This window comes from Myiozetetes cayanensis, unplaced genomic scaffold (assembly GCF_022539395.1).
Source record: "Myiozetetes cayanensis isolate MyiCay16 unplaced genomic scaffold, myiCay2020 scf2-11, whole genome shotgun sequence".
Classification (NCBI taxonomy): domain Eukaryota; kingdom Metazoa; phylum Chordata; class Aves; order Passeriformes; family Tyrannidae; genus Myiozetetes; species Myiozetetes cayanensis.
The window spans coordinates 10,118,699-10,146,647 of record NW_026087411.1 but is presented as its reverse complement, the minus strand read 5'-3'; the positions used below and the strand labels follow the sequence as shown (position 1 = coordinate 10,146,647).

Genomic DNA, 27,949 nt, shown 5'->3' with positions numbered 1-27,949 from the left:
GGCCGAGAGGTGGAGCCACTCATTCATTATAAATGGTGCTGACCAGAAAAAGAGAAGATTTTTTAAAATTCATCTTTTTTTATTTTTTTAATTTAATCTAAAGCCCAAGTACTCCAACAACTATTTTGTACTATTTTTTATTTCTAGAAGAATAACCCCACAGCTGAGGTGAAACCTGGACATTCCCTGCACACAACCCTGCAGAAATGCACTCCCCCAACTCCAGCAGCCTGGAAGCACAGTGAGGAAATTCAGGAACGGGTCCCACCGAGAGGCAAAGTAAAAACACCCGCGGGCCGGCGAGGGATGATGGGAGCCTGTGTCTCCAGCTCTCCCACTCCTGCCTTTTGGGCTGACCTTCAGGCTCCAGAGTTTAGAGGAGCACAGAAGCTTTACACACTTAGACAGCAGATGTAGCAAGCAAGGGGTGCAGACTCACCTCTGGCAGAGGCAACGTTTTGAATTATAATTTTTTGGCAGCAAAAAGGACCATGAACTTCTCCTGGCCCGGACCACGAGGCTCAGGCTGCCAACTGAAAGCCTGGCAGGTAACAACCTACCGAGCTGCCATGTCCTGCCCCACTCTTCTGGCATGAAAGGCTTAAGGATTTTCAAAAGCACTTGGTGAGCAAGATAAGATGCCCAACACACAGAGCCCTGCTGCCTCTTGCTGCTCAGGAACCACTGAAAGGCAAACTGAATGTCTACATTCCTCTGTCCACTCCAAACAAAGCTCTGTGTGGTTGTACACGTACCAGGTGGGGTGTGCAGATGGTTTTGGGGTTCAGCTGGCACCAACTCCATCCCAGAAGTGCCTGGAGCTGGATTGCTGCGACAGCACAGTGTTATTGATCCACGAGATGGGATCTACACGTTCACATGGAGGATGAACAAGAAGGACCAGTAAAACATGTGGGTTGTGCTGACAGCCAGTCATCCACTCCCACTACCTTTCCAGTTAGAGCAGGGAACAAACACAACACCCACCTGCAACACAACACATACCTCAGGGGGACCCTTTACAGCGATCCACATTAAAAATAATAATAATAAAAAGACACTATTTAAAGAGTTCTGATGCCACTGGTAATGATCACTGACAGTGATCAGCAGCACTTCCACCCTGACCAAGAAGAGAAAGGTCTTGCTTCCAACCTCACGGAGAAATCAGGAGAGCTGGCAGCTTATACAGGAGCTTCCCTCCTGACCCACTGCTGGAGGCAGCCCAAGTCCTGACGCTGCAGCATTCACCTTTGCTGATCTCATTCCCAAACCTACCAGGCTCTTCCCAATCCTGCAGAGGCTCTGTCTGCTCATGCGCTGCAGTCAGGGATAACTACACTCCGTGCCATGGCACTGCTCTGCCTGCCTGAGAAGTAGCAGAACCCTCCCCCAAATCTCTGTCCTCAATGAGAAGAGCTCTTTCTCCAGCCCCCAGCTCATTCCCTGCCTGTGATGTGACTGAACTCCCCCCAGATTGGCGCAGTCCCTCCAGGGAGCACAGTGCTCCCAGGGTGGGTTTCACAGCACAGCAAGGGCTGGTTGCACAGGGCAGGGCTCCCAGTCCTATGCCCACTTGGGTTCTTGCCCAGGCTCCCTGAAACTGCCTGTGTGACAGCAGTGGGAGAGTGGCAACTTTAAGAGTCTCAGCATGCCAAGCAGATACGGGGATTATTTCTACTTGGTGACTTCCCAATGCCACACACACACTCCTTGCAGAAATCCCTTAAAGTTGACTGCTTCCAAATAACCTGTACACATCACTGGCCCCAAAGACGACACATGAGGAAATGCCCTTACAAAACAAATCCTTGCGTTTCAGCCCAGCAGAGCTTCCAAGTGCACAGTGAAGCCAAGACAAACACGGCACTGCTGTCGCCTGAAAACGTACGTGGTTTGAAAATCCCCATTGTTGCTCCGTCCCAGAAAATGATTCATCCTCCCCGCGGGGTTGTGAGTTGCCTCCGCACATTTCGCAAGGCTGCCTGGCTTTATAACAGCCTGGCTGCACAGGGTGACTCCTGGCAGATTTCTCAGCTGGGTGGAGAGCGAGGAGGCAGCAGTTCCTCCTTCCGACGATGATTTTCCTCCTGCAGCATTTCTTCCTGCTGGCCATAGACTTGGTGCTCGCCATGACCCTTTCGTGCCTCTTCTATGCCATCGCCTGCGTTTCCATCGCCTTCCTGACCTGCTTCATTCTCATCTTCTCCTTCGGCACCGTGGAGAGGAACATCGACGTGAAAGGAGAGCGGTCGTAGTCCTCGTGTCCAACAGTTCCATTGGGAGGATGTTTGCAAGGAACCTGGATAAAGCAGGGTTCAGGGTGTCTGCTGCGCACTGGCCCGCCCGAGAGAAGGGGACAGCCACGGAGGAGTGCTCCTCAAACACGGAGGTGGCCCAGCTCCACATGACTGAAGACGAGTATCAGAAGACAGTGAAAACCTTCATAGAAAGCCACTTATCCCTGAAAGGTAACTTTTATGGCAAACTTGTGGATTGTGCTGACAGTAGAAGTTAAAATGCACAAGGTTGTGAGATCACTGTAGCTCAGCAAACGAGGGAGGCAATACTGCTTTGGAAAATGGTTATGACACTCTAACTGCATTGCAGTTTGTTGTGCAAAACAAAAATTTTGCTTTTTCCAGGGGAAAGAGCCTGCTTTAGTGGCTGTGAAAGGCCCCAGTAGACCCCAGTCCCTGGAGGAAGGCAAGGTAGGCCAAGGAACAAGGGGGAGAAGGTCCTGCCAAGGCACAGAGGGCTGGACTCACCTTGGGAAGAAAACACAGGGATGAACAAGGGGAGAAAAGACCCAGACAAGAACCTGAGATGAAGCAAAGTGTCTGATTTTAAACCTCTTCTGGATTAAAAATCCTGAATTCCCTCTCAACGTCTTGGCTACTGTGGGATTCATAAGAAAGAGTCAGGTCAGAACTTTGGCTGGCAGGTTGGGACAGACTCTTTGAACCACACTGCCATCATTTCTGTGGGGATATGGGACTGAGAGCAGCCTGCAGAGCTCACATGGGACAGCACAGGACAAGAGTCCTGCTGAGGGGATGGCTGTAGGCACTTCTGCCAGGGAATCTCCCTGGTTCTTTCTCGGTATGACATGAAGGGTGCCAATGGACAGGCTGGCTTATGCCCCTGTGGAGTTACCTCTGCTATCCAGGAGTCTCTCTCCCCACAGCCGTAATTTTACACCTCTTGGGAGTGACAGGAAATTCAGCCTCAGCCCTCAGGGCTGTAACTTCATTGCCCTCAGGGCTACGGGGTTACAAGGGAAGAGGCCAACCCCTTTCTTCCACCTACCTAAGGGAGCTGTGAGCAGCAAAACTGTGTTCCTCCATACTGCCTCCTTCCTTCTCCATCCCTCTCCTCCTTGCTCTTCTCTCTATGGTTTCTCCAAGGCTCCCTCTGAGCTCTCCCCAGGGCAGCCTCTCTGCCTGCTCACAGAGCTGGGATCTCTGAGAGCATCCACATGACAAGCAAGACCCTTTCATTGCCGCCCAGCACTGAAAGTTTTCTTTGTGCTCCCAGGCCCTGCAGAGGAAGGACATTTTGGAAGTCCGAGCATGCACCACGAAGCCTCTCCTACTGCAGCTCCCCTTTGGAGGGGCAGTAGGGAACCTCAGCCAACACCTGCTGCTGGCTGCAGCTATTCAGGACCCAGTGGCCCAGGTTCTCTCACACTGCTTTTCTCTTCAGAAGCTTCCAGCAGACCTGCAGTGCCTGTGATGAGATCCTGTGCAACTCTGCGTGGCCCAGGATACATCCCCCCATCACAGGCAGCCTGCAGGCTCCAGGAACAGGTCCCTGCACACCAGCAGCGGGTTTCAGACTCAATGCTCAGCTGCCTGCACGAGCATTTAGGCTAATTTACCCTTGTAAACTTATTCTGGTAAAACTTTCTTGCGTGGACAAGGCCTAAAGAGCTCCCCAAGGTTAGAGGCATCAGCATAACCCTGCTCTGGAAATGAACAACAGACTTTCTTAACCAGTAATGATCCACGGGAGCCGGTGATTTTTGTGCTGTCCTAATTAAATGAGAATCTGGCCCGGTGATACCTGTCTTTTTTTGCTTTTTGAGCAGTTTGGTCCCTGTGCTAGTTAAGGGCTTTTGCAGGGCTCCTGTTTTCTTGACAGGGGGCTCTGTTGTAGGATCCATGAGGTTTTACATTAAGGATCTCCTGCATAATATTCACATCAGAGATGGGGATGTTAAAATGTATTTCCCAAGTGCTGACCCAATTGTATTTCCCAAGTGCTGACCCAATTGCATGGCAGATCAAAGCACTATATCAGGAGGCTGGGGGGGGGAAGAGAAAAAGAGAAAAAAGAAAAAGAAAAAAGAAACCTCGGAGTTTTCTTGGACATCTTTGTTAACAGTTTTGAGTGAGTGCTGGTACTTATTCTGCAAAATTTACTGTAATATTTTTGGCATGGGTTGGGTGAACACAGACACTCACCACCAGCTGACTGATAATGAAAAAAATTTTAAACCAAAGCAAAAGCCTACACTGGTAGATCTTCACATGCAACATGCAGTTTGGTCAGCAGGATCTGCACCAGGGCAGGAGAAGAGAGTTTGTGCTGTAGAGACAAGATACAGCAGAATCATTATACAGCTTTTAACTCCCTTCAAAACCTTCTCTTATGCAGTTTATGTATATGCAGATTTTGTTTTCTAAAGAAAGAAACTTCTCTGCAAGTTTTTATGATTTTTTTATCACTTGTCCCCATAGGACATTTTTTATATCTTTTCTAGTGTAAATAAAAAGACACTTGTTCAATATAATCAAAGCTTTTGAAATTCATCCTAAATGCCTTTCAAAGTAACATAATGGAGACAGAATCCCCTAGTCATGGTTCCTTTGAGAAATAAAATTCTTATGGCAGTTAAAATAATCTATATTTTATTCTAATACAGGCCCAGAGACCTGAATTTTCAGGAAGGCCAACACCTTTATTTTGCAGTGACAGTAAAAATGAATAAGGTGCTATTAAATCTAAAGAGATTGTAACTCAAAGATACAGAGAAATGCAAGTCAGCCCCCTTCCAAATTCATGGTTTGTTTTGTGATAGCTCAGCTTGGGTTATAAAAATCCTTTGATTGTTCTGGCTTTTTGCCTTTGGTGCCTTTAGATCACACGTTGAAACTTTCTCTGCGACCAAGAGGTCAAAGGGATAGAGGAAAAAGATGAGAGACAGCGTTCTAATTGCTCCCCTCCACTAGCTGAGCTTGTACTGTCAAATATTGCAAGTGCTCTTGGCATCATGTCCAGGTAGTCAGTGATCGAGCTGCTTGAGAAACTGCTGCTCCGTGTTGCTCCTTGGGCAGGCTGCCTGGAAATTCTGGCAATTGCCTCATGATTTTCAGGATTGACTGCAGGGAGGGTGGGGTAGGGCAAGGAGGAAAAAATTGTGGAGGTGGGCAAGACCCAGCAGACAGCAACCTGACCTGACTCAGGAGGAGTTCAGACACCCAGAGTGCTGGTCTGACTGAGGGCTGTGGCCTCCACCGTCACAGCACCTCGGGGTTCACTGATCACACACACACACACAACAGTCACAGGGCTGAGCAAAACCAGCCTTTACTGTGCCATAGGATCACACAATTGTTTGGGCTGGGAGGGACCTTAAAGACCACCACCCTGCCCCTAGACCTTCCACTACACCAGGTTGCTCAAAATCCCATCCAGTCTGGCCTTGAACACTTGCAGGGATGGGGCATCCTCTGTAAGAGGACATTGCTCGGTAATGTCTCAGGTTTCTGCACGGAAGAAATCCAAGATCCTCAATGTAAGCAATGCCTCGCACAGCCCAGTCTCCCTCTGTTCAGATCTCTGCTGTGCTGAAGCTGCTTGCAAGAGTCCTGTTGATTTTCACAGGGTCAGGATTTCATTTCTTGTACCTGAATCTCAGATAAGACATGACAACTGCTGGATTCTTTTGTACTTGCCAGCTTCCCTCAGTCCATGTCTGTTAAATAGGAAGGACTTTCACAAGCAGAGAAATAATTGATGCAAATTAATAATGCTTATTCCTAAATAATGTTCTGTCCCATATCCGAAAGGCTCTTTCTCACCCCACACTTCACCACAGTGTTTCAGAGCAGTACCAAGTGCATGTTTCCAAACCTTGTTCTGCAGGCTCCAAAGGACCTGGAGAGACAGCTAGGCCAGTGGGAGACACTGGACTATCATTCTTGGTCATCTGTCCTCATCCCCCCACCGATGCTGCTGGCAAAGCAGCTCTCAGAACCTCTCCTTAAGCTAGTCCAGGCAAGATCACCTGATCATTTGATCAATTTCAACAGGCAAATTTAGTTAATCCATCTGATTGCTTTCTCCTGTGCACCATGGGACACTCCTGTAGGAGCACCAGCCTGGGCAGGTACAGCTAATCCTGGGCAAGGAAGGGTGTCCACAGCCACCAGTGCTTGCTCAAGGCTGTGCACTGAGATGTTGGCAGGACTATACAGAGCACTGAGGCATCCAGGCTTCCAGCAGCCCCCGCGGCTTCTTGGACAGTCTCCACCTCTTCCAAAGGTCAGGCTGCTTTTGCAGCTCTGCTCTGCAGGAGGTAGCAGGGGTAGATGCTCTCCTGCTGCTTTCCCTTGCCTCGCACATCTCCGTCAGCGTTCGCCAACTTCAGTTTGCCAAACAGTTTAGTCCAGGAAGGCACTCTTGTGACAGAGATCCAGAAAGCAAGATCCTACAGTGGGCCTGAAGACATTTGAAGCACTCCCTTGTGTGGAGGACACACTGTAGGAACTCTTCTGCTTCCGAAGGATGTCAATGCAGTCAATCAAATTATTTTATTAGAAGGTAACACACACTTTTCCATGCTGAGTTTACCTTAAGATAAAGGCCAGGCCATACAGTCATTCCTAAACTCACAGTACAGGGAAAGTTCAGCTTCCTTTTGGAACAGGATAGCTGTTATAGTGCATGGCATGAGTAAGGAAGAGTCACCACGTTCTGCCACTCCCACTCTCTGCAGAGATGGATTGAACAGTTGCCATAATCATTGACTGCAATAAACTACAGCAGAGTAGGAATGAGTAAAGCAAACGAAATCATACACTCATGCAATTTTAAAGAGCACTGCATTATTTAACTTCACTCAGCTACAACAACTGCAGGCCACCTTGGATAAATCGGGCCGTTTTCCAGGCTGCAAATGACCATGCTCGGAGTTACGAGTCAACTGATTAATTTTTGTAGCTCTGCTTTTGTGCCTTTAAAACAGGTTATCCAGAAGTCTTTGAAAACCAGGCTTGTAACTATATTGCCTTCCTGTCTCTTGGGGATTTACCAAAACTAGAGAAGCACTTTGATACGGCAGCACCAGGGCTATGAAACAACCCAGACAGAGAAAACAGATCTCATTCTGAAATGATAGGCTGGGAGGAGTTATTTAGTTTGACATGAAGGGGAGCTTCCCATTAAAAGCTTCTTTTCCAAGATAAGAATCTATGCATCATCTATATCTACCTGCCTTTTTCTTCCTCCAGAAGAAGATATGCATCAGCACCTGTGGACATTTTATGGGAGGCCAATTTTCACTTCCTTGAAGTGTTTTTGTAATTCTCTTGTTTCAACAGACAACTCCTGTGCCAAGAGCCGAGCGCCCCGGACGTGCACATAGAACCTCATGATTAAACAGTTACACAACCCAGAAAAGCTGCAGCAACACTTCTCCTCCTCCATCCCTGTCCCTCACTCAGTGCCAGTGGGCAGAGCCCATTAGGGTCCAGAACCTCCATCCCCACATGACATTCCTGCTGCTGACACTCTTGCCTGCAGCTGCCAGAACAATCGGAAGGCCGCGCGCTTCAGACCCTGTGCCGAGTCCTCAGGACTCTGCATGGTCATGACTCTTAATCCTGGCAGGGCTAAGCCTGGTCAGCTGGCCTGACCTGTGTTTTATGGGCCCGAGAACTTCATCAAGACTTCAGAAGAAGAAAGCAGGCAGCCAGCCATGCGGAAATCCGTGGGCAGGGAAAGCAGGAGGGTTTGTTGTGAGATCCAGCAGGTACCTGTGAGCCCCGCCGTGCACATCAGCGCTTTGTTTGTTTGGCTGCTGGTTGATGGCTGGAGGATTTCTGCCTGCAAACCAAGATCTTTAAGCAATAATTAAAAATGCATATTGGTCTGCCCTATGTTAAAAAGGGGTTATTTGTTTGCATGCGTTCAGAACGTGTTGCTGTGCTCCCCACAAGCACCAGCCATGCGTGTGATATTACGGAAAGGGAAGGAGGTGAAAGAGCCGTGCGTTGCCATGGCCTTTTCCAGCTGTCTTCCAAATCTTACGTTTGCAGACATGAAATGGATCATTTCTCCAAAAGAAACTAAACAAAGCCCAGGCAGTTGGATACTTATCTTATACTGGCTCCTAAATTCTGCCAGAAACCTTCTTTAGCATCCTAAAGCAGTACCCTCTTCACACTGCCCCCGCTCAGCTCAGAGGAATTTTAGTCCCACAGTGTAAGTAAGTTTATCTCACAACAACCCCCAGACAAGAGTTTGATTTCCAAGCTTCATCAATCATTAAACCACCCAAGACTGAAGGGTATTTTTAGAGATTGCCAGAAAGATATCTATATTTATGACACGTTGTTCTTGAAACAAACAATCAATGCATTTTCATGCAATTGCAGGGGTAGGGTTAGAAATGCAAGGAAAAATAAAGTCAAAAGTATCGTGGGAAGCTACTTATCACTTATGCATGATGCTAAACTCATCTCTGGTTCTGTAAGGCACTGGAAATAATCACAGATGTAGCATAACCTTTACACTCATTTGATAACATCCCAAACAAGAGCTTAACTTTGCACTAGTTTAGAAACGTCGTCTTTCATTAACCAGAGCTGGGCAGCTTCTGACCAGACAAATATTTTTGAAAAATACCAGGATTAAAGCTCCAAGAGGTTCTACAGATCTGTCTCTCTTCCAAATAATGCAGTAAGGCAGAAAGTGCTGCACATCTGTATTTTTTTTTACTCCATCCCTTAAGTCAATCCTTCAGAAAAATTTTTCAGAGGTCATTTTTAACAGGGAAAAGGAACCAAGTCAAAGAAAAGACTTCGGCAACTCTGGTTTCCCATGTGACAGTGTTTGGAGACAGAAACCTGAACAGTTCTAAGACATATGCTTAGAGACTTAATTCAAAATACGTAGTAAGACTGAACATGCATAAAAATTGAATACTGCTATATATGATAATTAAATACTTCCCCGACACAAATAAATTATCTATGCGATTACAGAACTTCTGAGTAGATAATTTATTTTAAATAGTTATTTTCAATAAGGAATAGTGCTCATATTTCCTTCTGTAAAAGGGTTTGTCATCAGAGAACCATTCCCAGTGGATAATCCAGAAATTTACACCTGGATGTCTGACTGGCACGACACCTGACTGCTTCCCCCACGGGCTTTTCCCTGTAGGTCTCAGTGCTGGTATTTTATTCCACTCTGCCTTGGCCTCAAGGTAGAAACACAACATTCACCCCACAAGAATTACATGTAAGCCTTAGAGCAGTGCCAAAATACAGCCCAAAAAGTTTTTGATTTTTCTAGGCCCCACAAATCCATTCTGGATTGGAACTGCCCTTTTACTCTAAGAGTCCAAGTGCCTGGTCTCCATTACAGCCTCGTTTTCCCCACTCCCATTTTAAGTGTCATCATTAAATGAATTGAGATGTCACCTATATGAAGCTAAAACTGCTTTCAAGTTCCTTGCCTTCCTGTCCTTCCCTGGCCACCTTTGGGGTAGATATATTAAAAATGCATTTTTTTTCCCCTCTTGTCACCCAAGACGGAATTGGGAAAGCTTTTAGTCCTCATCAGAGATTTAAATTTCCATTCTGTTTTAAATTTATGGAGACCCCCTTTTCCAGTGAATAAACACACTGGTGGAAAATTCCCGAGCATTTCCAACAACCATACACACAACACTGACTAATTTACCAGGTATCAGACTGCAAAGGGAGGGACCGTGTCCTTCTTATCCATCCATTCAAGAGCAGCAGACTCCAGTGTTGTTTATGTAAAGGTCCAGAAAATAAAAATACAGGCAGAAAGATGAGAATAAATTAAAATCTTTAAAAAAAAACCAAAAAAACAAACAAAAAAAAAACGTCTACAGAAGTCCCTAGGTGTTTGGATGCTGGAAACAGAGGTGGCAGGAGGAATGCCACCATTGTCCATTTTGCTCTCTGCAGCTCTCTTTAGACCTCTCCAGCAGATTTTTTATCCGTGCCAGCAGCTCCAGGGCACGGATCACCCCTGTCTGCGTCACTCATGTGGAGTCACCCTGCCTGATGCAGAACGGGTCGATGCATTGACTCTGCACCTAAAATACAGGAGCAGGTGAAAGAGGGCTTGGAGCCTTAGCTGTGTTTTCTGAGAAGGAGAGAGGCAAAGCTCTGAGAAGGACAACTCTTGGCCAGAAAAAACAGTCACCCAGATCCTTCCTTGGGCTCTTGCTTAGGCACTAAGGAGATGTTTTCCTCGACACCTTATTCTCTCTTCCCAAAGCAAGGCAGGGCACTTCTTTCCTCAAGCAGGAAGTCACTGTCTCCTCAAACAGAGCCACCCTGTCCCCTCTCACTCTTGGGTGCACTGTCTGGAGACCATCTGGAGCAGCCACCAGGTTTAAAGAGAATATGGTCCCTAAGCAGACAGTAATTCTTATGAGTCAGAGCCCTTCAGCCCCGTATTTTGAAGTTATATAAGCAAACAGATAAAAATCCCCTCTCAAAGATTATTGCCTACACCACAGACAGAAAGGCCCCAGTTCTGATTCCTTTGCGCTACAGAGTAGAAAACTTTTACACCTGAATTTGCCTCATGTGATGTTTGGAAGGAATGGCTTGCTATTACACAGGGAATAAGTGACTTAAAGAGAATGAGTCTCGCTGAGTGATGGTTTCTAATAAATGCCATTTGATTTTTCCTCAAGTGTATTTCTTGGAAAATACTTTACTTGCTCGGTTCCTAAGAAAAGCAATTTGCTGATGTTTGCCTGATCGTAAAATTGATTTGACCTTCTGCAAATAATCTGACATTCCAGCGTGCTGCTGAACCTTCGGAAGTGCATTAGGTTGTTCATACGGCACGGCTTTTTCCTGCTTATTCGGGACAACCTCTTTGTATGACTGATGGGAACACTTTCAAAGTCTTCATAAAAATAACTTTGAGGAACCAATCAAAGAAAATAAAGATTTGAAATTCCAATGGAATATGTAATAACACATTTCAGTGGACACAAGGAGGAATAATTATCTTTCAACCAGCTCTACTTCTAATACTTCTAATACCGTGAGTCTTGCACACTATGGCCCCCACTGCTCCCGAGCTCATTACATCCAGGTTTTTAGTTAGAATCAGTTGCAAGTGGCAATAGTCCATCTGTACCCGGTGTGACTTCAGAGAAACATGGTGATGTAATTCCAGAATGACCTGGATGAGTTAACTTAGCTCATGCCCTGTTCATTTGACAGGCATGTATGGGATGATGAAGAAGCCATCAATCCTCATATGGGAAGAAGGGGCACCAGACACGTGTGGGTTACCTGAGACAAAAACCTCTTGTGAACAGAAGAAACCTTTCAAGGCTCCACATAGGAACTGCTTATTGCAGCCAGGTACAACTGCATATATTGCATTTCTCTGACAATGTCTAGATGAGGGAGGAAATGTCTTTATAATGTTGTAGCCAATACAATTTTTTCCCTTAACATTGTTTTCACAATTTCAAAAACAAAGCCCTTGTTCATGGACACTCCTCACCAGGGTTGGTCATCGAGAGCTTAAAATGCGGGTTTAAAAGTGTGTGCTAATATTGTGGAGAACTCCTGCTCTCCCAGGCTGGACTTTTAATTAAGACTGCCTGGGTAAGACAGAGACAACATGTGCAGAATCAGCTCTGCAAAGCCCCCACTGTCCCAGCAATCACCTCAGCTCCCTCTTCCTGATATGGAAAATAAAATCCCACAGCTCCCATCAGCAAAATACAACTCAGTAACTGGCAGCACAGGGCTTTTATCAGAGGGCAGAAGTTCTCCTCCTGTTTTGCTCTTCGCCCAGAAGATACTGCTGCCTTAACATTCCCTGGAAAGAGGTTTGTTGTCAGGGCTAGCTGTTTGTTGGAAGAAAGACTTCCTGATTAGAAATAACCCTCTAATTAAAGCGTGGCCTTATTTACTTACACGCCACATTCACATATAATTACTTACTCAAGTTCTAAATTATGAACAATAACGTTTGGTTTTAGTTGCATGCTGCATCTCTTCTGCAAGACTGTCACCATTTGAAGATGTTGGGGTTTGTAGGAGCCTCCCCAGGAGGCAGACTCTGGCCCTGGGAAAGGGAGGACCCTGGCTGTAGTGTCCCAGTGCCTCTGGGTCGCTCACTCTGGGAATCAAAAGCCCTAAAGGCTGTGCTGAAGATGCCCTTTTTTTCTGGTATGTTAATGCTCTCTTTTGCTACCGAGCACAAGGTTGAAACAGTGTCCCTTTTCCATTTGCAGTTCTGTGTGTCACAGTCCTCTTTCGCCCTCTGACCTGTGCCCTGACTTTCCTGAGGAGAAGCCCAAAGCTCCTTGTGCTTCTGCTGAGGCCCAAAAACTGAGAGGTGAGACAGCACAGTCACAGCTTACATACCTGACAGAGGAAACCAGCACCTCCAGCACGAGCAGCTCTTAGCTCTGCTGGGACAAGGAAGGGTGACTTCCCTGTAAGGAAGAGGGATGGGAGAGGACCTTGGGAACAGATCCCTGCCCCCTCCAGCCCAGAGCTACCTTTCTGCATCAGTCTGGCCCCAAGGAGTCCAGCCCAGAGCATAGCAGTAGGTTTGGATTGGCAGGGACACAAAAGCAGCCAGCTCAGTCTCCAGCACTGAGGCAGAGCATGAGCTGCTCTCCAGCATCTCTGGAATTTAAGAGACACAGTAGTTGCTCTTAAAGGGCAAACCCAAAAATATCCTCTGTCTTGTTCATTGCTGGATCATCTCTCCACAGTTCCTGTATTCTCACTGCTGCAGGCTGTGAAGGTTCTTGAATTACATTTACTCCAGCCCATGGCTAGGAAAGCCACAGAAATGGTGTGTTCCTCAACATCTCTGCTTGAGAGAAAGTACCCAGAGCCTACTGAGATTCACTGATCAGGGCCAAGAGAGAAAATAGAAAACAATAAAACAAAAAGCCAGACAGGACATGAGATGATCTCCCAGTGTCCCCACAGGTTCATCTAGTCTTCTCTCACTAAAGAGAAGGGCCCTGGCTCTCCATCTAACGCTGCCTTCGGGTGTCTGGTTCTCAGCAGCATCTTTGGCGTTCCTGGGTTCTGGATCAGGGCCATCAGGCAGGCTCTGGATGCTGTGTGAGATATAAAGGTGAATAAATCCTGCTGCCCCCTGCACCATGTCACCAGTGGCTGCTGTAGCAGCAGGGATGAGGCAGGAAAATGGCAGCAGAAACGAACTCAGTTGAAATGAGTGAACAGCACAGAGAGCTAAAACTCTCCTGATGTCTTTCAGTCAGGAAGGAAACATCTGGAGAACCACAGGATAACACTGTCATGACACAAGGAAAAAGTGCTACGGGCAGGAGCACAACTGGGATCAGAAGCGACAAACTCCTGGCAGCAGAGGATTATGAGTGGTGACTTCAATTGCCAGACAACGACAAACTGTGGATGAAGACAAAAAGCACCTCTGGAACTGTGAGAAAGGTCTCCCATTCCTTTGCAAGTCTAATCTGTAAGAGAACACCGAGACAGGGAAATTTGGGGTTGTACAGGACAATGCTGTACTGAACACACTCTGATATGCAGAGAGGAAAAGACATCTGAGGTGAAAGGAAATAAAGGAAGAACTCTGCTGGGAAGAAAAATGCTAGGGGTTGGTTTTCATTATCTAAAGCCACAACTCAGAACTGTCTGACTGATGATAAGAGATGTCACCCACCCAGGGAGCTGGATCCAGAGAGGAAAAGGCAAGCTTTCAAAACAGCTTCTATAAGACATTAAACCAGCTTAATATCAAGCCAGACTGAAAACAAACATTTTAATACCAGAACATCAAAGCACTGAGAGAGAACATGCTAAAGCAGAAAAATCCTGAATTAAAAGCTTGGGGTTTTAGTCTTTACACATTTGGCAAGTAACCAATTAGATGAATAATGCCAAACCCATATATTCTGCAGAAGGTCCCCTAAAATGTTTCCTTTAGCCAGAGCCCTGTTTTGAGCCAGAGTTGTCAACTCCCTCAGTGCATAATCCCATTCTGTGCACACAACCCTGTGCAATTTCAGCTGATCACCATTATTTTCTCCTCCAGATTATTGCAGTGGATGTGTGGGGGCTGTTGCCTTTCCCCCCAAAGAGGCTGTCACTCAAAGGATGGCCCCTGCTTGTTTTATACACGCAGGAGTATTCACAGTCTGAAATGAGGGACATTATGAGAGCAAAGCTCCTGAAGACTTCAGTGGAGGTTTAGCTTGCCTGAGGACTCAGGGATGGCCTACATTTGTTTATAAAGCTTCCCAGTCCACTGGGATACAGGGATACTGCGTGCAAGCATAAAATTATGACTGTGAGGCAATACCACCAGGAGATAAATTATAATATAACTGCACTTAAAAGTATGTTTAACACAAATTAGTTATATCAAACTAACACTGAAGTTATAGACTGCTGAAGCTGACTAAGGGATCTGAATGCCCAGATGCTTTTAATTTGAGTGGGAATGAGGGATTTGAATTCCTTAAATAGTCTTGAATGTTTCATCACTAACATATAACACACAAAAAAGTAAAAATTAAAGTAACTGGCTCTCTTCAAGCCTACAAACCCAGCTAAAAGACTTTGGCAACATCTTTTGGGACGCACTCTCTCAATCATCCTACTATTACAATTAAAGGTTCAGAAATTCCTGAAAGGGTTCCAAATCTGGATGAAAATCTTCAGGGAAAAAAAACTCAATTCCAACAAATACACACAATAGATCACTTTGATTAATTTAATAAAAATGGAGTTGGGCTATAAGTTTTGGCACCAAATCCTGTGTCCTACAACTCAGAACAGAAACAACTGATGACCCAAGACTTGTTCTTTCTCCCCAGTCTCAACTGCAATACTTCCATCTTTTAACCTTTTGAAGAAAGCACAGAATTGGACTTCAACTGTGACACATTTTCCTGGTCAGCACTCTAAAATTATTTCCTGACAGAACCAAAATGTTAGTGGTGATGGAGTAACAGAGGGAAGCTGGTTACAACAACACAACCTTCCACCATTTTAAATTATGTTAATAATCTGCAGGCCAATATTATTCCTTTATGGATGTCTGCAGGCCTGTCAAAAGACACTAAGAGAGCATTCTCCTGGGTTACCTGTGTCTTTCTCTATTTTGGGGGATACTTTTCTCCTGACTTCCCTCTCCAGAGCAGAGGTCATTCCCACAGACATCTCCACAGAGAACACTGGGAGGTGTTTAAGGTGGCCTGAGGCAAGAAATTTCCCTTCACGTGCTTATTGTATTCAAGGGAAAACATTCAGGGGATGACAAAGAGGAAGGAGAGGGCAGGGAAGCAAAATAATGATTAGTGTAATGGGATTTGCTATTCTTGTTAACAGTTTAATCAATATAAACATTAACAGAACCCTCTTACGTGCTTGCCATGCTTTATATTTAGCTCAACACCGGTAAGCCACGGTTAGTATTGTCTGCATCTCTACCACCCACTGACTTCTGCAACAAAGCCTTGGTAGATCACACACACAGGGGGATCCTGCGCTTCTCACAGACTTTCCTTGAAGGAATGACTTGCCAGCAGCCCCCGACTCGAGAGTTCATCAGTGGGACAGGGAAGAGGAGCTAAAGATGGAAAACCAGAGAGACACAGAGAGACAGGGCAGAGCTGTCAGGGTGGGACAGCCCCACTCCTGGGGAGGTCCCCACGCTGAGGTTGGCGGTACCACAGTGGCTTTACTGAGTTTTGCCCCAGAGCAGATTCATTTGCTATTTCATACCTTGTCATTTATGAGGTATTCTTGGTGTCATCCCCCAGGACAAAGCATGTGTTCTAAGGAGCCACAGGCCCTCCTTACTATCCTTATTGTTTAGCTTGATTTTAGGCCGAGAGAGAAAGTTTGCCTTAACTTTTGCTTTCATCTCTCTAAATAGTGCTCAAAGCATGTCTAAACATCCTACTGGTGTATCAGCAGAAAGCTCATTTAAAAGGCTTATAACTGACTTTGAAATAAGCTGAGAGAATCCCCAAATTGACAAGTGCAAAGGAGGGGGGGGGGGATAATCTCTACCAAAGGCAGATTTCCCTGCAAAACAGCTTTACCCACTGCAGAGCCTGAGGGCAGGGGGGCACTTCCCCCGTCCAAAATCCTGTCCCCACAGCCTCCCAGCAGGGGAAGTTGTGCCATTTATAGATGCTCGTCTGTAATAGTGACTGCCACAGGCAGCATCTGTCTGAGGAGCCTGGATTCCATGTTCCAGAGCACGGGAACTCGGAAATTGTAGTCACAAGATTAGTTTGCTGTAATGTGTCTAATTTATTTTGGTATTTCCTAGGGGGAAAAAAAAAAAAAAAAAAAGGGCAAAAATAACTATGGGCAGTGCTGTTGTATCAGCTCTGAGAAGCAGGAAAAAAACACAACTGGAAAAAAACAATGTCTTCTGGGTGGGTGGGTTATCTTGGCCTTTGAAATATTATTTTTTCAAATAAGAAACAACCCTCAATTTTTTCCATTGTGCTTCTTGGATGCACTTTGCACTTCTCGGTATCACAGGTCAACTCGTGCCCAAGGCAGAGCCTGAAATACCTTTTCCCACCGGAGCTCCAAGGCTGTCACCACACAAACAGATCCAAACAGATGCAAATACTGACAACTCAGCAACACAGCAAAAGTTACATCCTTCCAACGAGAATTTGAATAATAATAATTCCATCTTGCTTGGGGCCAGCAGAACAAGCCTCAAACACTGATCAAAACCTTAAATACCCAGTGCTGTGGCTGAATCTTTGTGTCAGGAGAAGTCTCCCACTCCTTTGCCTCTTTTCCAGTGTATGACAGAGCCTGCCCCCTGGATGGGCAGCACAGTGAAGCTGCTACAGCATTACAGAGGGTGACATGTGGAAAAGAGGGAATGCTGAAGGGTCTGGAGTCCTAATCCACTGTTCTGAGAGCCACTTATATGCCAGACAAGCTTTGGGTAACTCTGCTGACCCATCATCTCACAAGATTTGAACTTCAACATCTCTGCCAAAGCTTACATGCAAACCTGAACACTTTCAAGAGTCTGGATTTAGGAAACTGAGGTCAAGCCCATCAGAAGTGGGTTACTGCACCAGGTAGTCAGTTGTCCTAATGAAGGGAACCTAATGAAGGAAACTGCTTTCTCAGGAATGAGTCCATAAGGTCAGAAGCTGAGCAAAGTAACAGTCATCTTGGTTCTTCCATATTTGTTGGAGCGCAAGAATCAGTTTCTTGGTTGACAGACCAGTAAGTGCTCTATATTGGATAAATAATGGAGTGAAGCAAGAAGTAGCTGACTTAAAATGTCCTGGTAGATTTTAATATCTGTTTTCTTGTAAATTAACAAGTGACTACCTGAAGAGAACTTCCAGTTCCTGCAGGTAAAAGGAACGGGGCTTTCCAAGGGAACACAAATCACCATGACTTCACTATCTCATGGACCGTGAAGACAATCAGAGGGCTGGAGCACCTCTCCTATTGAGACAGGCTAAGGAATTAGGGTTGTTCAGCCTGGAGAAGAAAAAGCTTCAGGGAGACCTTAGAGCCCCTTTAAGTGCAATAAATAAATCTGCATTCAGCAGAGGGACAGTTCAATGGCAAGCTGGTGATGGTGGATTTTTACCACATCTCCACTTGCAAACAACCTCCTGAATTCTAATCCTGCCCAGTGCACTCAAAGCTTTCCCAGTGTGATACCAGCTGAAAGTTTAAACTGCATGGTCTTGCTTCCATCAGCCAGATCCCATATGGAAGCAAAAGACACGGACACAAAAGGGAAACCCCCTCAAAAACATCATTCTATCAGTTTTCCAAGCAGTTTTGCACCCAGGTATTTTCACCCATTCCACTCTTACTAGAATGCATGAGAAGCAGACTCAGAATTCAAACCAGACCCTTGCATCTCAAAAATGTCTGCCTGTTACTCATCTCCTCGTTTCCTTCTAGGTGCTCACAAATAGCCTGGTTGGTTGTTCCGGTGCTTTTCCAGGAACTGGAGTTAAGCTGACAGGTCTATAATTCCAGACTTGCTTGTTAGCACCACTTTGGGGCTGACAGCTCCAACCTGCACACAATTCTGCTGGGCTCTGCTCCAACAGACCACTTTGGCACATATTTAATTAAGAGTGAGAGACATCTGTGGCTGGAGAGGGTTTGAGTCATGCTTAATGCTACACGTGCTTGGATACTTTTCTAGTTCCTAAGAATGGATATATTAAAAAAACATCAACAAATAAGCAATAAAACCCAACACACCAAACCTAAGCAAAGCAGTGTTTTCATACAATGCTTACGACTTCAGGAATGCAAATGCCAACAAATATTAAACATCAATTTCCACAGATGAGTGATAACCCTGAATCACTCTGATACCCTGTGATCATCTCCACTGCAGTGACTTCTGTTACTATTATGCTGCTTTATTCTCTTGTTTTGTGAGATCTTCCCCAAATCTCCCTTATCTCAATACCTGCTACATTACGCCTCCAGCATGCTCTTCAAGCCTTATTAGTCCTCTCTTCTAGGGAGCTAATTAATTGATTAGATGTCACTTAGTCTGTCACAAAGTGCTATTGACACCTCTTGCAGCAGCTTTCTGTGCGTTCCAAGTGTGTTTTTATGCTTCTGAAAGACAGAGGACTGACAGCTCTGGAGAGCAAGACCAATCTCACTCCTAGGCCAGCTCTGTCCAGACCAGTTCACACCAGCAAAGCTCTTAAACCCCATGCTTCCCCTCCCAGCTTCAGGATTACCTGGAGCAACATCCCAGAAGGAAGCAGTGTGTTGAAGAAGCTCAAACATACATTGAGATCAGGACACAATGATGGGACTCCACCAGAGTCCTCTGCTGCTCTCCATTGTCTCCTCCAAGTCCAGGAAGCCTTTTCTGAGCCCCACAAAGGGCAGTTTGCTTACACATAGCCCTGGATCTGCTGCTGCTGCTGCTGCCTCATCAAATGAACCACTTACACCTGTTGAGTGGGCTGGACTCTCCCCACTGTTGGTCAATCAGCTCTGCTCCACGGGATTGCCATTCCAATGGACAATTCCCATTTGAACAGAGTCACCTGCATCATCAGGTGCTGAGTCCCAGCCCTTAACTCCCATCCATGCTTTGCTCTACTAAATTTTCCCGTTTCTGCTTGTTCCTTGCTTCTGAGCCCAGCATGGATGTGGGCAGTCAGGTGTCCTTCCACACCTCTTCCAGCTTCCTTCTTCCTTCTCTCCACATGAATCATTTCCCCAGCTCATTGAAGAGACCTCAAAGCACTCTGCTTATTCCAGACTAAATTTATCTTATGCATACAGAACTGGGGAGGAATTCCAGCTACCAGAGCTCTCTTGCAAGCTAATTATTCTTCAAAGAAGTTTTAGGCGGTCCCAGGGAACATCTAACTATTGATTTTCTACTCTGTATAATTTCCCTGCAAAATGTAATCATTCTCCTCCTGTCTCACACTGTCATTTGTCTCTCAGAACAACCTGGGAACAATAAAAGAGCGGAATAGAGGGCACCAAGAAGGGCACTGTCAAAAAAAAAAATCTCTGTACAAGCAGAGCCTGTAAAAGCAAACCCAAGAAATGTCTGTAGACCTTGTTTAATATTCATCAGCCAGTGCAGTGTGTAACTGAAACCCAAACGTAACTGTTAGGAAAATTCAGGCTAGAAGGAAATCAAATGGAGCCAGCATTCTAAAGATGCTGGCATTTCAGAGATTCTCATTTCTGGGCTTCCAGCATCAATGTACCACAGAGGGAAATGTTACCGAATGTACTGGTGCTTACAAATGGCTCCATTTGTATATAAATTCACCTCTTTAAAAAAAAAAAAACAAAATTGGAGAAAGGGAGTCGGCAATAAGAGACTCCAAGGAACTGGCCTAGTATAAATCTATTGCTAACAGGCGATTTTATGGAACAACAAAGTAAAAGTGGAATTGAGACCAGCAAATCTTAAAACCCCTGTTGTGCAATATTAAGCTGGGTTTTTTTTTTCCTCCATCTCCCTGCACAACAAAGCACTTGGCACGTGATTAACTTCAAGAAAGCCTTTTGGCTTCAAAATTTAGCACCTTTACATATACCTGTGTTCTGAATGCTGAGTGTTCAGGCAGATACTGACTTCCATGCTGCTGTTTAATTCCTCTGTGCTTGCAGGATAAAACCCAGCCTGCTTAAGGACACTATTGAATAATTCTTTGGCACTGCCCAGTGAACTGTCTGGTGAGGGCTGGGCAGCCTCCAGAGGGGCCAGAACCACTGTCATCATAATCAGACAACACAGCAAGGGAGATAAGGGCTTGTGAGGAGAGAACAGGGAGAACAGAGTAGAGCAGTGTTGCTTTGCCCACGTCCCTGCTGACAAGACACTGTGATGTAACCTAAAGCCACGCCCTGAATGTTTTAATCAGGAGGGGGCTGCACAAAGCCAGCTCCAGGACCTGCCTGTGGGTCTCCGTTGACCTCTGCCAAGTATCTGCTCTTCCCATGTAGGAAAGGCAAATAACTGATTTTGATTTCTTCCGTGCCTGGGATTAAAACCCTGCAGGGCTAGGGAAGACTGCTGGTTCCGAGGCTGTACTGCCCAAACTTGAGCCTGGTTTCATCAGGTTTTGCCACTTCCTTTCCTTTAGATGTCAAATCACAGTTCAGGAAGGGAAGTAAAATGCTTTGGAAAGTGGAACACACAATCACCATTTGTGGGAAGCTTTTCTTCTCATTTTCTTCAGAGAGTTTCAAATCTTTCCTATTTCCCCTGGGAAAATAAGTTTGTATCAGAAGCTATCTAATGACAGAAAAGAAAAAGCTATTCTCAACTTACATTAAAAAAGATAACTGAGCAAATTTAGGTAGGCTGTGTCCCGCTGCTGCTGGCAGGCAGAGAAGTTGGTGCTCAGAAAACAGCTCCTTTTCTATGCCAACACTTCGCTGTGCATCCTGGCATTCATTATTTAACAGCCTCCATGTGACACGAGGCTTTAAGATATTCTTTAGTAACCCAGATAAGAACTCGGCTTCCAAACGTTCCCAGTGTGAACTGAGCAATGGCTTCGACTCTCACTGATCTGAAACACGATGTGTGGACATCCCTGTGCACTGCCAGGGCAGCACCAGTGGGCTCTGCTGGAAAGGGAGCTGGTTTGAGGTAGAAATACACATTGGCTGAATCTGAGTCAAATTCCTGTCCCTGTTCGTCTGACGCCCTGAGAAATCTTCCAAAAATAAAAAGAAACACAAGCCTACCAGAGGAAGGGAATGGCCAAAATCCACATGTAAAGTTTATCATTAAAACCTTAAATCCAAACTTCCCAATCCGAGGGCTTAAAGATATGCTTTGAGTCTCCTGTGAGGAGCATTAAAAATGACCCAGTTTAGAGTGGCTCTGAGCAGCTGGAGTCCTGTCAGGAGGCCTTGAACATTCCCTGTGCTGCTCCAAAATATCTCCCTTTCATTGGGGGGTCCGTTCAAAAAGTGGGCATTCCCTTGATGGCAAGAACAAAGCAGAAGGACCTTAGCAAAGTCCCTTTAGGATGTAAAATACATCTATTTTCACTTTCCCAGTATTAACAAGAGCACCATCTTCTACACCTTCAGGCATCTGCATGCCAAGAAATGAGGGCAAGATGCACAGATGCTGCAAGCCAAAGGAGAAGATAAGCTGGGAAGAATCCAAGCTTCACCCAGGAGCAGAGTGACATTTCAATGCATTGTGCTTGGGAGGGTGTCAGTCCAAATGATCTCCCACACACTGCCTGGGCTGGAACAGTGAGCCCCCATATTTCTGTAATAGTGCACTTACAATTTCTTGCCAGTGATGCAAACGTTAGAGGAGGTAAAAATCGTGAGTCAGGGAAACTGCTCAGCTCGGGGGGTTAGGTAAACACTAGCTTCCAAAAAATGGGTGCTGTGTTTTCTCACAAGAGTAGGACCATACCAGGAGGCAGGGAAAAGGGGTTAGAAACTTCCCTAAACAACAGCATTTACATCTTGTTGTCCTCAAAGAGCTGGTCCTGCCAACCATGTGCTGCCCCTCTGATCCCAGAAGCTGGCCATACCTCTGTCAGTGAAGGGCCAAGGAGGTAATCCCAAGCTGTTGCTCAGAGGTGGAATGCTGGGCAGCACTTCTGGCAGCTGGAGGTTGAACTATATCAGAGAAGCAGAGCCTTCTTTCCTGTGGGCTTTCACATTCCAGGAAGAAACCAAACCTATTGATTAATTCCTTCTGCGTAATGTAAGTGAGGTTTGGGGCCAGGTGCAGGTGGGTGAGTAGTGGCTGTTGTCTCTTGAATCATTCTCTGCAGGACTCAAATTGCATCAGGGGGTTTAGCAGCAAATTTCAGTGTCTCTGTTTCTTGTATTAAAAGCCCCTCCACTGCCTGTGGTACAGCTCCTTCTCTTGCACCCCTCCAGCTCTACCATGGAGTTGACTTTTGACTTCTATTTTAAGAAATGCAAACCTTCACATATTTCCATCCTTTTTTTTTTTTTTTTTTTTTTTGTGGGGGGGGAAAGATGGTATTGACCTTTTCCTGTACATGAGGCAACTCAGACTTGTAAGTAAGGAAACCAGGCTTCTCATCACACTCATCTCTGATTTGTTCTGTGCTCTTAGACCACTTCTCCTGTACCTCCTCACCCATCGTTGTGCCCTCTTTACCAGCTGGCACAGGTTAAGGAGAGGCAAATAATACACAGAGCTATTTCCAATAGAAATTGGTGTCTAGGCTCCTGCAGCTTGGACCAACTGGCAAATTGTGTGCCACATTTTGGTTGTCCTTGAACATATCAGGCACAAGGGCAATAAGGACCATAAACCACTCGCTCTCTGATTTACGCCCTTGGCTAGAGGGGGATGACAGCAAAATTATCCACACCTTCCCCTGCACCAGCATTAAGGACACCATTTTACAGAGTGACAGACCTGGGAGCTTATCCTGCAGACTGATGGCTGTGGCTGGTCATCACCTGAAAGCACAGTCTGCCCTTCACATGAATGTTACTTTACTCTGGAAAGATCAGCGATCTGGGGTATTCACAGCTGGGATCACCCACGGCTTTGTCCAGGATGATGGAACACCTGCCCTTCTGAGGCCTGGAAGCTGATGGCATCACGGAGCAGGACAGAGAGATCCTGCTTTCTGCTAAGTCAGAGACAGAGCAGCACCCTCCTGTGCTCATGCGTGTTTATTGCACTGCCAACTCGGAGCTCTTTTGCGGTTTGTCAGCACAAAATATCCTGTTTCCCACCCTTCAGATCCCGCGGCCCAGGTGAGGGCGGGCACATCTTCCCGGCATTATCCGAACCCTAAAACGCGGTACAGAGGGTGCCGGCCGGGGCTGCAGAGCAGAAGCCGCTTCTGCCCGCAGGGAGAAGGTGGCACACGTTCAGGGCTATCCTCTTTTCCGGCAGGTACGGACAGGGCTCGTTTCTCCTGCACAGGCTGCCACCTCGTGGGCATCGCCTGGAACAGCCGTTCTCCTGGAAAGAACAACTCCCAAGCGCAAATAACACGGTCCCTGCCTTTGGAATGTTATAGAGGAGCAGAGATGATGTAGTTGTTCAGCTTCTAACAGGGCTGGGGGGATAGATTTTCCACAAAAGATAAGAGCTTTAACAGGCAAATCCATAGGTGCCAGTGTGGAATACTAGTCAGGAGCAGCCAGCTTGGCACACTCCTTACACAACAGCTAAAACCCTGCTGCCTGTGGGACTGTACGAGCTCCAGGCTACTGCTGGTCTGTCATTGCAGCCAGGCCTCCCAAAGGATCAGACAGCTCTGTATGGACTTCAGAAAGTTTGGGCTCTGGTTCAGGGGCGAGACAATCAGAACTGTCTTCAAAACTGCACTCATGAGCATCCTGTCCTTACAGGAGTGAGCGATACCCTTGGAAAGGAGGCACTTATTAGACAGTGTTAATCAAAACTGCTGAAAGTTAATTCTGGGAAGATTTGGAGTGGGATATTTACGGCTTGGGTAAAATGATTTTAAAATTTTCTAATGTTTATGCTGTAGCAGGTTATCAGCACTGAACTGACAGTGTATCTACTCTGACATCACTGGTATTTCCCAGCAGTCTGACAGTGTAAGGGCTTTTCATCATGTGGAGATGCTGGGGAAGAGCAACTGTGTTCAAACACACCCCATTTCTCCAACTAAATCAACTTTTAAGCACAGATAAATCCTGGTTTTGTCACGTTGGTCCTCTTTTCCAGTAATCTTCATGTTCAAAGCAGTTTACCTGATAAATCTATGTCTGCAGTGTGTGGTTAAGTGACAGTATGTGCTGGAGGAGACCACTTTGATTTCAGCACTTTCTAGCTCTGATCACCAGGAAAAGAAGGAAACTTGATCTCCTCTCATCCTTATCTTCCACCTCCACTTGAAGCTCTCAGTTTGCTTCACTGCATTGGTCCTTCCATGAGAGAAATGAGGGTGTGTGGAGAAGCAGCCCAAGCATTTTTACCCCCTTTTGAATCATTTTGCAGTAGCATTTTCAAGTCAGAATCATCCCACGTTTGTCTTCTGAGTTAGAAATGAGATAAAACAGAGTTTAGTTTGTTGTGTGTTTCTGGAATGTATTAATTGGAAGGCATAGGGTGTCTTTTCACTTTCCATGCTGCCCACGCATGAGGCTACACCAGCTGAACCACAGCATATCTGTCCCTGAGCCAGGGGTGTTCCAGTTTAAAGAGGATCAGTCACTTCAGGTTAGAGGAGACAGTGGATTTTCCTGCTTCCAAGAGAATTTCCCTCACGTCTCTCTCTCCTTGTTTGCTACTACTCCAATACTGCCAAAAGGACTTAATCCTGGGGACTTAATAAAATAACTTCTGACAAATGGAAGACTTAATCTCTGGAATAGACTGGACACTGTATGCAGGGACAAGAGTTTGAAAATATTTCATGGGTAGAAGATATTCCTGCCTTGCCTTTTAAATAGAAGCCATCCCCCTTTTTTTGACACACTGAGCAGTACACGTGGCATCCTAAATCTGTTTTGTCAACCGAGCCCAGGCTTTTTAAAAATACACAGCCAGATTTTAATACAGCTCATCACATTATACAGAACCAGACATCCTGCTTAGTCTTCAAAGACTCGATATTCCCCATGCACAGCCCACATGCAACTGCTCCTGTCTAATTACATGGAATGACAACCTCCCATTGGCTCCTTTCCTTTGACACCCCGGCAGAGCCTGCGCTGGCTGAGTCCCGAACTAGGACGCGCCGCTTGCCAGCTCTAAAAACTGCAAGCGTTCCTATTCACAATGTCTTTGGCTGCTTAACTGCACCAAAAATACAGTATTTTAATCTTCTTCCTGGAAAGCTAGTGTTCCCAGTCCTGAAACTCGCCTGCAGATGCGAATTCGGTGTCAGCTTCTTGGATGGTTGCAGCAAGCAGCGTCATTTGTGTGTTAGCGCTGGAAGACAGGAATGTGTTCTGCTGAACTTCCAGATGAGTTTCGTGTTTCTTCCTGTTTGAATAAGCATCATTTTTCACCAGTATCAAAAAGGCCCAGCAGCATTCCATGCTATGCCCTGTGCAACAGCAAGAGGAACACTACATGGCCTGGGGTCTGAGCTGACAAGACCTAATGGATGGCAAAGGGAAGAGTCACATTCCTGGTGAACTGTGTGTGACACAGTCAGATTCTGTGGGTCAGAAATCCTGATCCTGCACCCCAGAAATCATGACACTGGCTCCAGAAGCATTAGAATGAGAAGAGAGGGGTCTATATTTATTGTTTCCTAGGGTTTTCTTGGTTATTTGCAACTTTTAGGAGGCACTCTGTCACATTCTCAGCATTTTTCTGAAGCTTTGACAAGAGGCACTTTGCACCAAGTGATTCCTGTGAAACCAAGGATGGCTCTGCAGTTGCTGAAAACACAGCAGAATTTCATCTTTGCTCCAGAAAGTAAAAATAATAATGATTTCCACATGATGCTGGAGAGTTGAGGCTGTAAGAAAGACATCAAGGAGCACTACTACTCCTACCCAATCCTAGGAGTGGGCACCACTGAGAATGGCAGATGGCAAATCTTGAGACAGCTCCAGCTGGTGATAAGACAGCCAGGAGGGGTACAGGGATGGGGGCTGAGCAACAAGAGAATGGGTAAAATGAGCAGAGGTGACTGGACAGGAAAACAGGCACAAATACAAGGAGATTAAGGGCAGTGAAAAACTACACTGTCTCCTCCCTTCCCTTGTATCTTGGTTTCTACTGGAGCAAAGCTGGACAAAGATCTGTGCATATTATTTAACTGTCCCACAGCAAGCTCTGCTCCTCACAGCCACTGAGCCTCTGCTCAGGAACAAAGTGAAAAGCAGATGGAAATCAAGATGGAAGTCCTGGGGTGCAATAGGGGAACAAAGCCCACCTCAGCTCCCCTTTATCACGGTCCTTTCCAGCCATTCCTTGAGAAGAAACTGAGAGTCCTTTAGAAAAACAGTCTGTGTTTTGAGGGTAGGGACAACATGGCAACACTTCTCTGCTCAACAAAAATCTCAGAGCATCATCTTACCCATCTAATTTGCTTTAGATGGGTAACTGATAGAACTGGTAAGATCTGAGCAGTATTACCTTTAAGATTACATCTAAGATTACTTAAATGCCTTAAATCCATAGTTTGGCACTTCTGGAAGTGGCCTGATTTTCCAATGTGTGGAAGAACTGCCTCCGCAGGCAACTCAGTCCTCAGGAGTATCTGCTTATCTAATCACCTGAACTGGTATCACTAATACCTCTGGGAAACTCCTTCTTCAGTTTTTCAAGTGCAGCAACTCATTATTTCACCCTGTGAAAGTCACTGGGTGACATAAAGCTTTAAACATAACAGGTTTCTGTTCCCAGAAATTCTCTCAGGAAGACTGGAAGATCCCTGGGCACATTCTAGGAGCAATCTCATCCAGATCCCCATCAGTCTCTAAGCATCTTCCATTTCCTCATCTACTTCCTCAGAATCCAGACCTTTTCTTAAACTTGCTATAGGTAATCCACAACTAACTGGAATTTCATAAGAGGTAGAACAGATTAGGATAGAGATAAAAACTTAGGAGTTTTTAATTAAAATGAATTCTAAAGATGAGGAAGGGATTTCAGAAACTAGACAAAACACAGTTGTAAATTGAAAACACACATTAACACGCAGGCACGTGTACCTGTGTGTACACAAATGTGCATATGTGAGAACAGAACACTATAAACCAGAGGAAAACCACCCCAACTAAGAGAGTTGTACTGCCAATACACTGCATTGTAGACCTAGGTGGCCTCATTTCCTGCACTAGGTAGTCCAGAAGTTGTTTCTAACTGCAGAGGACACAGTTGTAATCCATAACTTTCTTCTTGTCATTAACAAGACACAAAAGCTGGGAGAGACTGGCAGACACGGCCCAGAGGTGGGTGGGAGGCATGGAGGAGGTAAACCTGGAATCCCTCCCTGTCTTTCTATGCCAGCAGGAACCAGACAGGGAAGCTGGCTGCAGGACAGGCTGTTATCAACTCTCATGATTTGGAGAGCTGCACAATTATTTTTTAAATGTAAAGATAAACCTTTGTTACTCATGTAGTTGCAGAAGACTGAATGGTCTTCTGAAGGCTAAAAGAGGGCAGCATCTCCCAGTGTGATGGAGCATGACCCAATAAATCCTACTGATGACAAATA

General features: G+C 45.7%; 1 protein-coding gene and 1 long non-coding RNA gene across 2 annotated transcripts in view; one reads left to right on the top strand and one right to left on the bottom strand.

The window, feature by feature from the left end:
* Positions 1-27,949, bottom strand: part of PAK5 (p21 (RAC1) activated kinase 5) — a 154,337-nt gene that overhangs the window by 108,916 nt on the left and 17,472 nt on the right. The window lies entirely within an intron of this gene.
* Positions 2,041-15,670, top strand: LOC126639805 (uncharacterized). The gene is made up of 4 exons (XR_007628885.1): positions 2,041-2,471; positions 11,511-11,654; positions 12,539-12,642; positions 13,546-15,670. It is a non-coding gene; the product is annotated as an uncharacterized LOC126639805 (long non-coding RNA).